Consider the following 15,063-nt stretch of genomic DNA (forward strand, 5'->3'; position numbering starts at 1 on the left):
AAGGAGCTGTAACATGCAGCTGCAGACTTGAGTGGAGAGGTCTGATGTGAAGAGAAGGGATGTAAATCCTAGGTGTGCTTGAGACAAATGGTGGAGCTGGGAAGGCGAGGAGAAATTTGGCTCATGTAGTGCCTGAGTTCAAGGAAACTGCCTTAACCAACCTGTCCAGACCTCCTTAGGACTCCTTCTGCATCAATATCACTTGGAGAATGTTGTTAACAAGTATTCTGTAAGTGGGGAAAAAATGAAGGAAAAAAAAAAGGCTTGAGAGGAGACATTCTTTTACAGAACCAGAATCACCTTTTTTTATTAGGTGTTCACTGAACTCTTTTGTTTAACTGCATGTCTGAAACTTCTCCAATTAGCTGGCTGAGTCTTGAAGACTTGAAGATAAATATGGGAAGAGACATGGCTTTTTGTATTTTAATGAGTCCCATGGTGTATTTGGTGTATGGACCTCAGAGACTGAGAGAAGACTGAGCAAACCCCTGAAGAAGTCAATGTTAGAAGCAACTCCCCCAGTTTCAGGGGGTATTAATGGGTCCCGCTGAGGGCCAGTACCAACAGATGGTCCCCATGGACTTGTTAGATGAGAAAACTGGAGGCAGTGACCATGGGTAGGCAAAGGCAATGCAGAGGTGGTGCTGATGCTAAGTAGCCCTTGATGTGTTACATTAAGCCAAACCCTGACCTCCAGGTCCTGGGAAGGGAGGTCCTGTCCCTCACACATTGCTCAGGGCTCTTCCTGGTGTCATGGAATATGGGAGGCGTTCAATGCTGAGAGCAGGACTACAGGATGATGCTTCTGGGACTCTGCTGTGTGGGGCAAAGAGATAATGGCATCCTAGTGACATCAGGTTAAGGTTTCTCCTGGTAGGTCTTGGTGGCAGAGACCTCAGCCATAGCCAACGGGAGAAAGAGCTTCCGTTGGGTTCTGGTAGGAAAAAGGTTCTGTTGGGAGCTTTCAGCATCGCAATAGCCCTTGGCCCCTGCACCACAGGCTCTCCTGTGCTGTTCCATGCCTTCACCTTGCAAGTCTGTGGACACCCAGTCCTGTCCTTCTCCTAAACATCACCCCAAAAGATCACTGTCTTTACTGATTTCTCTCCTTCCTCCCTGGCTATTCCTTGAAACACGAAGCCCTGGGGTGACCCAGGCACCCTCTGGGTGGCCTGTTGTACCACGACACATTAGAATGACATTTCTTTTTCCTCATGTTTGGTCTCAGTCTCCCACGCTGCACTTTGTGGCATTCTTCCTTTCTCCTGATTCTTTCCACTACCAAAATAAGCTTCATCCTCTCTGAAACCATCCTTCAAAGAATTTTTTTTTTTTTCCATGCCCTTCCCTCTTGGCTGGCCTGCCTGATAACCATATCTAAGGCCTAGCTGATCACAGTGCTCGTGGGGATTCCTCAGAAAGAACCTTCTTCTCTCCAGAGTGTGAGCAACGACCTCCAATTTATATTGATCCAGAAGGTCTCCTGATGAACTCTGAGTATATAGGAAAAGCAAGAACCTTTCTGTCAGACATCCTATGGGAACCCTGTGCCCAGCCCTAATCTGCCTTTTCTCTCATCAGTCACCTGGGACTTGTATCACTTCTGTAAAAATCTAAGATTTTCCCATTAAAGTCTTTCAGCACTGGTTCCCACCTGTTTTTTTTAGGAGAACTGGCAGCACAGACAGGATTTCTTTAATTACAAGAAGTACAGAAAAATTACAGAAATTACAAAAGTACAGAAAAAAAAGAGTAGTCCAGTAAAAAATATATTTCTCTGTTGTCTGTTAAGCGGGTTGTCAAATTTTAGCAGTGGACAACCTTAGTGGAAAACATTCAGTGAGATACATACGAAAGGGACAGCCAGAAAGGCAATTAAGGAGTTGGCTAAAGAGACAACCATGCAAGCTGCTGGCAGACACAGCAAGCTTTAAACTGCCTGGAGTCTGACTGTCTGGTCAATTGAGATGGATGTGAGTGAATGGAGTAAAATGAGAAGAGGAACACTGAATGGACAGTGGAAAGTGTTACACTGACACACTGCTAATGAAATGACTTGAGAAATGGTCACTTTAATCACAACGTGGAAATAAATGAAGTATTGATGAGATTTATTTCACATACTGACAGACAGAGCAGTGGTCAAGCAAGCACTGGGGACAATCCCCAAACGTGCCAGGCCCAGTCCGTAGCCCTGCTACGGGTTAGCAGTTACACTGGAAGAGTCACACACAGACACATTTTCTGCCACCCATGACATCTGACTGACGCTGCAACAAGGTGTTTCGTTCCTGGGTGGCTCTCGGCTGCTCAGCTCCCTCAGTCCTTTACCTACTCTGTGTCCCTTGCTGCAAACCTGTAACCCTCCATAGGCAGGGCAGGCACTAGTTGTGGCATCCCCTCCAACTCCCTGCTGTGCCCCGGCCTTCACACCTCCACGGGCAAGGCTCAGCTGTACCCACAAGTTAGGCCGTGAAACCACCAGCTCCTACCTCCCCCCAGCAGCCAGGTGTCCCTTCATCACCTGCAGGACAGGGAGCATGGCAAGGAGAAAGGGGACAGTGAGGGGAGAGGTCCTCAGGGCATAAGAAGCAGGCAGGTAACTGCAGACACCATGTGGGTAGCTCTGAGGACCCCCCGCCATCTTGAGTAGAGCTGGGCCACCTGGCGCCTCAGCAGTGGAGCAGAAGGATCTGTTCCTTCCTTTTTGGAACTAAGGAACTAAGCTGGAGGCTCCATCAGGTGGAAACAAGTAATCAGACTTGAGTTTTGTCATTGCCTTCAGCTGGGAGTCAGTTATATGAGGGCTGTGTTTCCAGACCCCAAAGGTTAGGGCCTGCTAGCTCTGGTTGGTTGCTGTGTGCCCTGTCATGGTGCCTGGCGCAGAGGGGGAAACCCTTACAGTTTAGAAGTTATCCTGCTAAAGAAGGTAAATATATATATATATATCTTTTTTACAGTGTTGGCTTCTTTCTGCGTTCTCTTTTCTTTGACTGTATGTCTCTGTTCTGTGGCATTTTCAATGTTATATTGCATGTTATCTCCCAGTTATCTTGTTCCTGAAGCAAGCTGTGAAAAGTGCTGATTTTGGTAACTATTCTTTTTCAGTTTTTTAAGGTATAAATGTTTTCAGTTGTTCTAGTTAGATTCTGGGGGCTGAAGCTGACTGGTTCATCCTAGTAAGGATCAGATAGGAGCTATATATATATAAAAAGCAAGCAAGCTATTTGGGCATGTCAAATATGCTCACACTTGAGCAGTGTTAGAAAGACAAAGGATTTATTAATGAGTTAGTTTGTTAAAGTGCTGACCCCAGGGTGATGACAAGATGCTGTTCCCATTCACTGATGTCGTAGATACTTAGCCAGGTCATGGTCAGCATCCTATCAGTATCATTGCAAGGTCAGATTTTTGCCTTGCTAGTCTTACAACAATGTATAAACCTGTTTTTTTCTATTTTTAATATATATATGTATATATTAGAAACTTGAGTGGGGAAAATTATATATTTTAAGACTATATTAAACTGCTTTCATTGGCTGCTGCATGGGTTCTCAAGATAGGTATTTCCCTTTTAGGGTTTCCCACTGTTTCTGCACCCAAGCTGAAGCCTCTTTCATGTGGGGAATGTTTTTCTTCTTTGAAGACTTAGCAAATATTTGCCCAACGTGGATGTGAAGGAGGCACACATGTGGTAAGTGTCCTCTCAGAGGCTACTGCATTTTTTTTTAAGATAAACTTCTAGCTCTAAGTGGCACCAAGTATTAGTCCACGGCTATGTTCTGTATTTATGAGAAAAGTATATCAATGGTGTAAATTTTATTGTGTACAAATCCTACTTTTATGTAAGTGAGCAAGTTTTTTTTTTTTAAAAAAAGGGGTGGAATTGTTCTTTATATAAGAACAAGGTCAAAGAAGAGATTTTTCTTTGAGTATGATATAGCTGAACTGACGTGTAGTGGGTAAAGGGTGACTGGAGCAGGACCTGAAGCTGACTAGAAGTGTCTTAAAGATGGAGAGAGAGTGTTGTAGGTTGTCGTGTGATTGTCCAAAATAAAATAAGATTTTTTTATTTTGAAAATGAAAAATGTGAAAACTTAACTGGGAATTTTAAGTGAGAAAATGGTTTAGTGGTAGGTATTAGATTGCTAACAGACTGTGAACCTGACTGAACCTAATGTGTTGATTAAGGTAATATTTTCCTTATCTTGCTCTTTACACTTATTTAGCTTCCATTTAATTAAAAATAAATAAATAAATCACTGTATGTGCTCTGCAAGCATGATCTCCTGTAAAAGACATGGTGTGTAATTGGAGTAGATGCTAGGAATGTGACCAGAGTGCAAGCCTCTGTTCTGCATGGTACTGAAGCGTTTACTTAATTTAAGCAATTGTCTAACAGCTCTGGTGGCTTACTCAGTCTGCGCTATGCAGAGACTAACACTCAAAACTGTAAGATGCTTTGAAATATTAGTTGATTTATTTTACAGAACTCTTTACTTGGCAAGTGTTCAGAAAAAAAAAATGTTTTATTGAAATATCAAATGTTCTGGAAACGTGATTAATAAAGAGCTTGCAGGAATTGGATTAGCAAGCAAGAAACTGCTTTATTGATTCACTTTATGTATATGCAAAAAATGTTATTGTGACACGAGCTACTTCATGAAGGGCTGCTTGTCTTCTCCCTGCAATTCCAGGCAGCAAGTTCAAAGTGAATCTCCACCAGATAAGGGGCAGTTCAAACTGTTATGTGTATGATTATACAGGTGGGGGGCTGTAAGAAAAAAGCAGGGCTCACTGGTTAAAAGCCAGTGTATTACAGGCTGTGGCTAGAAACCAAGAACTAACTTTTCCTTGTGCTGTTATTGACACTCATGTTACTAAAATGTTTTTGCATGTTCAGGTGCTGGCAGGTATGTAACTTTTAAGCCATGTGAATAGTGGATGTTGTCTTCCCTGAAATTCTTTAAATGTAAAACAGTGACTGTAAGGAGGTTGAAGTTATTGTTAGCTTCCTTTCACCTGGAGTGCAGTGGATCTCCAGTTATGCTGTGAATAGCATAGTGTGAACAGTTGAAAAGCTACTGAGCAGTATGGGTCTGTAGGCTGAACAACCTACCCAGGTTGGACAAGCTCAAACTTCCTTGTCTTTCAGGGAATGTGGCTCACATGGCTGATCTCAGCCTCACACTGAGAGCTGCTGCAAGCAAAGGAGAATGCTTGCCGTGCAATTTTGCATAACTAATCCTGTGAATGATTTTCTACTTCATGTATTTCATAGCAGAGCTTGCAGTGTTTGAGCTTGGACTAAATACACAGGGCAGTTTTGAATATGTCTGAATTTCTGCTGAGTGTTTGCATACAGTCCTGGGCACTAACTCGAAGTTCATGTGGCAAACCATTAGGAGGATACAAACTTTCATCATGTTTCTCATCCAAACCATAATATGGTTCATCCTATGCAAAATGAGTTCATAATGCAAAAATGAGTTGTGTGTGTATATAGGAATCATTACTGAAATTTCTGCTGTTCATAGGTTCTAAAAAATCCCTGACAAGGGAAGTAAGCCACATAGCTTTGTGCTCTCATCATTCCTACAGAGGAGGCAGCCACTGGGGCCCAGTAGGGATGTCAGCATCAACCAATCTGTGTTTTGAGTGAGACACCAGGAAGCATAGTGTTCTGGGACAGTATTTCAGGAAAGCATATGGCAATGTCTGCTGACGATGAAAGGCATTGGTATAGCAAATACTGCATCAGGACTTTCCCAATGCACACTGTTTCCCCGCACGGTGGATTCTAGTGCAAGGTTACTTTGCATTTTCTCCTTTAGTCTTAATAGATTTTTTTTTTCCAGCTAACCCAAGTCAGATTTGAGTTTCCAGTCATCAGCATTAAGGTCTGGTAGCTAGCCTCATGAGTAATTGAGCTTCTTACACAAGATGCTGTCTTCTATTGTAAGGTGTATTTTAATTCTGATATTTTTAGACATTACTTTAGATAAACAAGTTTACTATGGGGCAAACACGGTAGTTTCTGCTAGGATGATGAATGAGCTAGCGCTTCAAAGCAAATCTGGTGGAAAGGGACACTTCTCACTATTGTATTTTTACTTTTTGAACTTGCATTGGAACCCATTTTGGTCTGCTACTCTGAACATTGAAATTTCTGCCTCATTGCTGCTATGCTGTCCACTTTGAGCTTGTTTGTAACTGAATGTCAAAACAGACTTCTGAGTGGGCCTCAACTTAAGGAATAAGGTGGAAGTATGACATTTGCATTCTGTAGTATAGTCCTGTTCTGATAATCTTACAGGATAGATAACTTTGTTTTACAAGAATCTCTTATGTTCATTTGCTAGAGAGCACTTACTCAAGGTAGCATAAATAACTTGGTTTCTAGTGATAGAGTATTCTAATTTATTTGATATCCCTAGCACACCGGGTAACTGCAGGAAGTGGGAACTCTTACTTTAAAGCAGCTTCCATAGGGTTATCTGGCCTAGCAATTTTCCTGTCACTCAGGGCCCAGGAGCTGTGCATGTTTCCTTTCAATGTAGAATGACATCATTATACGGAGAAATATTTTCTTCCTTTAATTTCAAATTATGCTTGTTTTCTAGTTTTTAACCAGTGCTACATTTCCAGCACCATGTCATCTGTAGGTGGGTTTATTATAAGCAAGAATTGCCAAAGCATGTAAATATCAAGCATGGCTATTCACACAGTCGGGGTTGTCTTCCTGAAAGTGCTGCATTGGTAGCTTCCATTATGTTGCTCTCCTGCAGTGCAAGCATTTTGGATCAGAAGAGGCCTGCCATTTCACATGTGCTCCAGCTGTTCCCTTCATCCTCCACAGGCAAGACTAGTACTTTCATTAATTTCTAATGAATTATGTGTGTGGAAAGTGCAAAAAGAGGTGGTGGAAGATTGTTAGATTGCTTCCAGCATGGTGAAACTGGGTGAGATCCCAGAAGGGCCCAAGAAAGTTTTTCACAGCTGCATGAAATGAGGAGCTGCAAGGCTGACTCACTTCCCTGACTGCACATTGCGATGGACTGGCAACAGGGCAGTGTCTCTGTCCCTGATGCTTTTGTTTCTGAGAGCGCTGAGGACTTATGCCTAGTTTTCTAGTCTTCTTTTGTTCTTGCTCTCCTGTTTGCTTCGCTCTTTATTTTCTGTTTTTGATTTTGGACTTACCATCCTTCAGAGACATTTCACATCTCCTTCTCTCATCTTAAAACCGCCCAGGGTTCAGGGCTCTGACTGATGGCCCCATGATAGCTGGTCATGGTGTTGATGCATGCGGTAGTCAAGCAAGCTAAATCCAAAACAGAAATCAGTGCCTGGGCTGACCTAACTGTTACACTCCTCATGCAGGAGGAGGTAAAGCTGTGCCTAGTGGAGCCAAAGCAGCAGTGAAAATAGTGTGTATTCATAAAGACTGGTCTGAGCAGAGTACCTCCACCATGGCAGTAGGCACACTGCATGCATGTGCCCTGCCTACCTTTGGCAGCTCTGGGTGCCCCTTTCCCTGTGGTATATATGCACTAGAGCAGTGTGATGTTACATTGTCTTCTGCCAACATCATGCCTCTTCCATCTGACAGAGCCCTCCCAGAACAGGTGTGGACCAATCAAACTGTCCTGCCAGTGGGGCTGATCTGTGGGTATCGCGCTCATGTCCAAAAATTCTTACCCAGCGATGCTTGGATTCTCTCAGCCCATGCCATATCTGAAGTAAGGCTTGCAGAGCAAGGCTCCTGCTTTGTTTTGAAGTCCTGCTCCAGCTTACAAAGAACTAGTATGATCATGACAGCAAACCTGAATACCAAGCTGTTCCTGACTAGTTGCACAGCAATTTGCAGAAAGCTTGCTGACAATAGCAAACACTTGCTGGCCTGTGCACAGGAATATTTCAGCTCTGGGCATGCAACCAACAGAGCATGTAAGCTTCTGTTTCTTCCATTTCTTTCACCCTTCTGCTTCAAATAATCTTCAGAGAAAAGGATTCAAAATCTTCACGTCAAAGTGCTATACCCAGTGGTCATGAAAAACTGCAGAATAAATGACATCTGTCTTGTAGCAGGGCTGAGAGGAGTGGGTATTGTTGCTCACATCACTTGTTTCACTCCTAGAACGGAGCAAGGCCTGGGAAAGTGGCACTGAGCTGGTAAAGATGAAGCAAGTAGCATTTTAAAGTCCCTACCCTCTAGTTATGCCTGAGCAGTGTTTACAACATCAGCTCTCTGGGCAGGGGTTACAATGCCATTGCACTGATAAATGTCATTGTCACTGATGCAACATGAGCAGCCTACCTGGCTTCTACATCTTGTCGGCAGAGCATAGGTGCTTGGCTCTTATGAAAGGGGATGTTTAGACCTGGCTTCAGAGGTGATTTGAATAAGGGAGGGTTTTCATGGCAGGCCTTGGAGAGGAGGAAGTAGGTAAGAGGTAGCAGAGAGGCCTCCTGTGCCTTGCAGCTTGTTCCTGGGACAGTGCCTGTCTTTTGTGCTTGAGCAGCCTGTGTAAGGAACACACCTGTAATCAGAAGGAGGGGATATAGTGTGTGGTGTCCATACTACTGGGCAAGGGGAGAAAAGTGAGCAAATGAGCACACAACTATGAAATGTGTCAAAAATAGACCACTTCCCTTTAGCAGCCTAGTGATAACCTGGCTTAAGGTTCAGGTGTTACAGCTAGCAATCAGCTGTGATGCTCAGCATCACCAATACCACTAGCTGAGAGACTTGGACTTTCACTTTAACTGCACTGTAAAACTAAAATAGCAGGATAGTATCTGTCTCTTATAGAAGGGGGGGGACTTGAACTAGGAAGAGCTTATGGCAGTCTTCATTGAGATGTTTAAAAAGCAGAATGTAAGCAAATGAAGGGTTAATGAGTCCTGGTGTGCACTGGGTGAATACAAGCATTTAATGGGGTGGGATGATCTGTACCTAGATTCTCTCCCTTACGGGGAACATTCCCAACAACCAGAATGGTCCCTGATGTGCTGAACAGAGCTTCTGGAGCAAGGAGGATATATCTGTGGTGGAGGAGCACCAGGCTGAAGTACACTTAAAGAACTGGACAGATGCATTCATGAGTGAGCTATTTCACGTCACTGCAAGACTACTGTCTTTGAAAGGTCGCTGCGACTGGGGAATGTTTCCAAGGGCTGGAAGAAATCAAATGCCACTTCTACTTTCAAGAAAGGCAAGGAAGAGGGTTTAGGGAGCACAGGCCAGTTGGCCTCACCCTGATCCCTGGGAAGATGATAAAGCAAGTAGTACTGGAAACTATTTCTGAGCATGCTAATAACAGGAAGGTGACCGGGAGTAATCAGTGTGGATTTACAAAGGGGATATCATGCATAAACAACCTGATAGCCTTCTATAATGAGATGACTGGCTTGGTAGGTGAGGGGGAAAGCAGTGGATTTTGTTTTTTCTTGACCTTATTAAGGTTTTTGACTTTGTCTTCTGTGATGTTTTTATAGAAAAACTGATGAAGTACAAATTTAGTAAATGGACAGGGAATTGGAGTTAAAACTGTCTGAACTGCTGAGCTCAGAGGGTTGTGATCAGCCTGTAAAGTCCAGCTGGAGGCTAATCGTGAGTGGAATATCCTGGGGATGACACTCCAGCCATTACTGTTTAGCATTCTTGTTAAAACAGCTGATGAGACAACGTGCACACTCAGCAATTCTGCAGATGATGCCAAACTGGGAAGAGTGGTGGTTGCCGGCCTTTCTGCAGTACCCTGAAAAGGCAGTGTTTCACTGCAGACAGAGCGCTATCTTTACCATAACTCAATGCTCTGCTGCTATTCTAAGAGGCCTACCATCAACCTAACATAAAACCTTGCATTTCCTGACTTAGGAGATCACTCATGGAGATAGAATCTTACTTCCTGAAATGACAGAGCCCAATGGACAGGCAAATGGCAAGAGCTTGCTCAATCTGTTAGTTATATAACCACATAAATATAAGTCACTTTTCTTAGCATTAGGTACTTGTTCTGTAATTGATATCACTTCATGTAAAGCGTTGTTCTCCATTTCCCTTCTCAGTTTTAATGGTTGATGGAATTGCAGTCTTGTGAACTGTGGTAACATTCCAGTGCAGTTGCTTCTGTATCAAGTGAAGTACTTAGCACTGTTCATGATGCAAATGAGACCAAATTGTAGATGTGGACAACTTGTTTGGTGGTATCACGAAAGGAACAAATATTAAGATAGTCCTGAAGAAAGAAACCTGCAGTGTTAGTAAATACTTTCTGTACGAATGAAGATTCTATTTCAAGTATGGAAATTGCTGCAGAAGGAACCCCACTACTTGAATTTTCATATGGGATAGATAAAGAAAAATCCCACTATAAAGAGAAGCTGTTCAGATAGTGAGAGGCAGAAAATGTATCCAATAGTTTGCAAACTCACAACCCCTGTAAGGTGATTGCAGAGGTGGGGGATACCTAATTTTACTGAACATGCTCACCTGTGTAATAGGTGACTCATATGAGCCCTATCAAGCTCTGGGGCTGTTTCTGTCTCTGCTTCATTGAGGATGGAGAATGAGCAACTTTAATCAGATCTCTATCTATGTAATACTGGCCACACTGGAGAATTAACACTTTCTCTGTTGTGGCCCTAGATGTAGTGCCTCGTGGGTTGCAGTGCCATTTGCAGTGTTTTGCCTGCCACACTGTACAGAGTTAGCTTTGGCAGGGCACTCACTAGGTGGCTTTGGATATAAATGAGATGATCATAAACTCAGTGTGAAACTGTTCAAATGGCTTGCAACTCATGCACTGAAGACAACTGCTTGGAACAAAGGAATATCATAGAAAAATATGAGAGGTAGGAGGGAAATTAATGTTTTCATTCTGCCTTGCATCAGGAGTTGATTTAACTCAAATATTACTTTTTTTCTGATTTTTTGTGTGTCCTGTAAGAACCCCCACCTGCCACCTGGCCTCCCACTGCACAGACAAGAACAGAATTATGAGGTGGAGGTACCAGACAGGACAGTGGGGGAGTGAACTGATACCCAAGGGTTTACCACATGCTGTTAGTTATCCCCTTAAGCTGTGAGGCTGTTCATTTTGCTGGAGAATGGGAAAGTAAGCTTAGCTGGTGGGAGTGTTCATCTCTGAAACACCTGCGTGTCTGAATAACACTTCTAGAAGAGCTGCTCAAAAGAATAGGAGTTTTCCTGTAAGAAATACCCTCAAAGAAGTTCATCTTTGTATGCTTTGTACAGGGAAAACCCGTACAGACCTGGACATCAAACACTGCTGTTTCTGGTTTTGGGGTGGGGAAGGAATTGATTGTCGTACTTCATTGCAAATTGTCAGCAAAAGAGTGAAAACCTCCGCTTGGAGAGGTAGGATGGGTCCTCAGGAGATCAGTGGTCCAGTGGCATTCCTCGCATGACCCATCCGAGCCCTAAGGCTGAGAGAAGAGATGGGTGCGGCGGGGCTGTGGCACTACCCCAGGCCCTTCGGCCTTCCTCGGTGCTCCTGCCGGAGGGCACGGGGGACGCGGAGCGGCTGCGGGCAGCGGCGGGGCCCGCGGGCGGGTTCCAGTCACGGAGCTTCCCCCGCCCGCGGGCTCGGGGCAGCCACGGCCGGTGTCGGGCCGCCGCCTGGCGGCCGCCGGGCGCCTCTCGCTCCGTGGGGCCCGGCCAGTGCGGGCCGCCTCAGGGGGCTGCGGAGGTGCCTCAGGCCGCATGCATCGACCTGGCGGTGTGCTAGGGAGGAGCGCGGTGCCTGTGAAGCTGAGCTGTGGGTCGGGGAAGGGCTTCAGGGGACCCAGGTCCCCTGAGCAGGAGCGCTGACTGCTCAGTACAGACGGAGAGAATGTGCGAAGTAGATGGGAGGACGATTTGATGATAGAAAATCCCATTGTCAGAAAAACTGGAGGTGGCATTTGCCTTCTTGCCCTGAGTGCCCTGCAGTTGCTGGCTAACTTGCAGCAAGAGGCAGGTTACTGGGGGGCTGCGTGGTCCCGTGCTTGAGGGGAACGCCACAGACCAGGCAAATTCATCCTGGCCCCCCCCCCCACCTGCTCCTGGAAGCCGAGAGCTTTGGGTGCTTGTCTGATAATTTTGAGTCACTGTTCTTTTCTTTCTCTGCCACATCTGAAGCCTTACTGCTTCCCAAAATTCCTCAGGTACCAAAGTTAAATATGTCTGAAGAATGAGGTTGTGTCAGTATTACATCCACTGTGCCCAGCATTGCCAGTCTGAAACTTCCACCACCTGCACCTTGAACCATCATCAAATGGATATTCAGCTTCAAATTATTAACACACATTTGGAGATTTTATTCACCTGGTGAGTCCAGGGCCTTTTAGAAATGCCTTGAAAACTCTGAAAGCTAATGAGAACCTGTGGTAATCAGAAGACTCCCAGATGAGTGCATTAATGTCAGCCCATTGTTACAAACTCTCATTTATAGCTAGTAAGTGCTAGCAGCATGGTGAAAGAAACTTTCAGTTCTGCAGAAATGGCAAGAACACCTATTTCTGGAATGCTCCGCGCTCATTTCAGTGTGTTGTAGCACAACTGCAACATGAGACAGGGACAAATGAAGGTGCTTCTTGGAATACAACCTGAGTTAAGTACTCTGGTCACATTTAGGGACCACAAACAGGACAGCAGATGCAGTGGAAGGGAAAGCAGTAACAGGGAAAGCCCGTTCTCTAAGCTCTACACTAGTTACAGAGTACAGCAGTGCAAGGAGGTAGGGAGCTGCTAAGCCTTACACAGCAAATTTAGTTCCCTGATTTTTCTTGCGCAGAAATTTCAGTGAAGGTGGGTTCTCTGGTGGGCAGGGTTAAGTGTGTACAAGTATGCTTTGGCTGGACATCACATCACATGGAACTGGTGACTGATAAAATAGCAAGCAAGCATAGCAATCTCTGGAGAAGAGCAACATGAACTCTTCTGTTAACTGACTGGCTGAAACAGCAGTTCTGTTGTCATTCCTCCCCCAGCTTAGTGGCTACAAAAACACTGCCTCTCAAACATAAAAACAAAATGTGCATGAAGCAAGGGTAGTGCTTCACAAAATGTGTTAGGGTACTTCTGACAAATGAGTTTAATTCCTGGCAAACTGTCCTGGTTTCAGCTAGGATAGGGTTAATTTTCATCCTAGTGGCTGGTCCGGTGCTATGTTTTGGATTAGGATGAGAAGAGCGCTGATAACATGCTGATGTTTAATTGTTGCAGAGCAGTGCTTACACCAAGCCAAGGACTTCTTAGCTTCTTGCTCTGTCCTGCTAGCGGGCAGGCTAGGGGTGCAGCAGGAGCTGGGAGGGGAAAGACCCAGGACAGCTGACCCAAACTGGCCAAAGGGGTATTCCACACCACATGAGGTCATTCTGGACAATATATAGGGGTGGCTAGCTGGGGTGGGGGGGCTGGTTGCTTGGGGATAGGCTGGGCATCGGTCAGCGGGTGGTGCGCAATTGCGTTGTGCATCACTTGGTTTGTACACATTATTAGTAGTAGTACCATTATTATTTTCCTGTCTTAATAAGCTGTCTCTATCTCAACCCACAGACTTCATTTTCTTGTTTCTCTCCCCCATCTCAGAGAGGGAGGGGGGACGGTGAGCGAATGGCTGTGTGGTGCTTAGCTGCCAGCAGGGTTAAACCACAACACAAACATAAGATACTCTGCCTTTAGGTAGTGGAGTTGGTTGTGGTCATTTAGTGTATTTGTGCAAACATTGATTGTGCCCAACTCTACTGAAGCAATTTATAAACAGGAAATACCAATAGAGCAACCAGTAGCATTTTGCTCAGAGCAACATCTGTGCTCCAAGCTGCTTATTTCAATAAAACTGAACAAATCTGTTGATTTGATAACACTGCGTCAAATAGTAAATCTTGATCAGCATTGCATAGACCCAAGGTTAAGCATTTCTGAGTCAAAGACTTCATTAAAGAAAAAATAGGCCTTAATTCTAATCTTGATATAGTGGTGTTAGTGCAGTTACTTTGCTGATTTCACAGACATTACATCACCTTTATTAAATGGTAACTGACAACTGAGGTATGCCAGCCTGAGCTCTTAACTCCAACAGCCATGGTTTTCCCACTCTGTTGCACTCCCACTTTGCTGACCCTTGTAACAGCTTAGGAAAGACTGGAGGTGTGCAGAATTAATCATGGCACTGTTTACTGACCACCTTACAATGGAAATATCCTGTAAGCTGACTATGTGTTTGAAAAAAAATGGTCATCAACAAACTACCTAACTAGTAACTATTAAAAAAAAGGCATAAATACAAAAAGAGTTGTACTTAAATATGAATTTTATTGCTAAGAATGTTACTATTAATTATTGAGAATGTGTGTATATGAAAAGCAGCATTTATGATAGCGCAAGAACATGAAGGATCTAGGACAAGGGGAAAAAAATTGCTGAATGCTACTCTTCATGATATATCTATCAAAGCCATATCATGAGGAGGAAAAGACACAAACACATTTGAGGAAGAGTTGTGAATTTTTGCCTTTGCTCAATTTGCTTAGCTGGTTCCATCACCTACTGAATCTTCACTGAAGAACAAAGTGAAGCCCATGTTGCGTGACATTTAGGGTAGCTTTGTCTAGACACAGCTCAGTGTTCTTCAGCACTAGAAAAAGGCCAAGAGTCAGTGCAGTTGCTCTGTGCGTAAACACTGCCCACCTACCTCCTCCCTAGTTCATAAGCCCTTACCCTCCCTCTAAAAGAAGCTACCTCCTTAGACCCCCAACTGTAACTAATAGAAGCTAATAGCTATGTTTTCAGATGTAAGTAAGACTTTGGGAGGGATGCCTGGTTTGCTTTTTTAAAGATGTTTGGGCTTACCAAAGGGCTAAGCATTTGCACCCCATTCTCAAGGAGTCTGGTTTGGTCCAGAATTTGAGTCTGGAAAAAAACTAGTTACATCTACCTGTATAGACTCAAGACCTCTGTAAGCCCTAACATTTAATTCTGGATAGGCCATAACTGCTGTGGAACAGATTTTTTCATCCTTCATTGATAGCATACACTGCAAAAAACAATGGCAC

General features: G+C 44.2%; 1 long non-coding RNA gene across 2 annotated transcripts in view; it reads left to right on the top strand.

The window, feature by feature from the left end:
* Window positions 1-2,791: 2,791 nt before the first annotated feature.
* Window positions 2,792-15,063, top strand: part of LOC106039173 (uncharacterized) — a 44,900-nt gene continuing 32,628 nt past the window's right edge. For both annotated transcript variants that reach the window (XR_001209077.3, XR_001209078.3), the window contains exons 1-2: window positions 2,792-2,929; window positions 3,579-3,694. This is a non-coding gene — a long non-coding RNA (uncharacterized lncRNA). The remainder of the gene's footprint in view (window positions 2,930-3,578; window positions 3,695-15,063) is intronic.

The sequence above is a fragment of the Anser cygnoides genome, chromosome 9 (genome assembly GCF_040182565.1).
Source record: "Anser cygnoides isolate HZ-2024a breed goose chromosome 9, Taihu_goose_T2T_genome, whole genome shotgun sequence".
Classification (NCBI taxonomy): domain Eukaryota; kingdom Metazoa; phylum Chordata; class Aves; order Anseriformes; family Anatidae; genus Anser; species Anser cygnoides.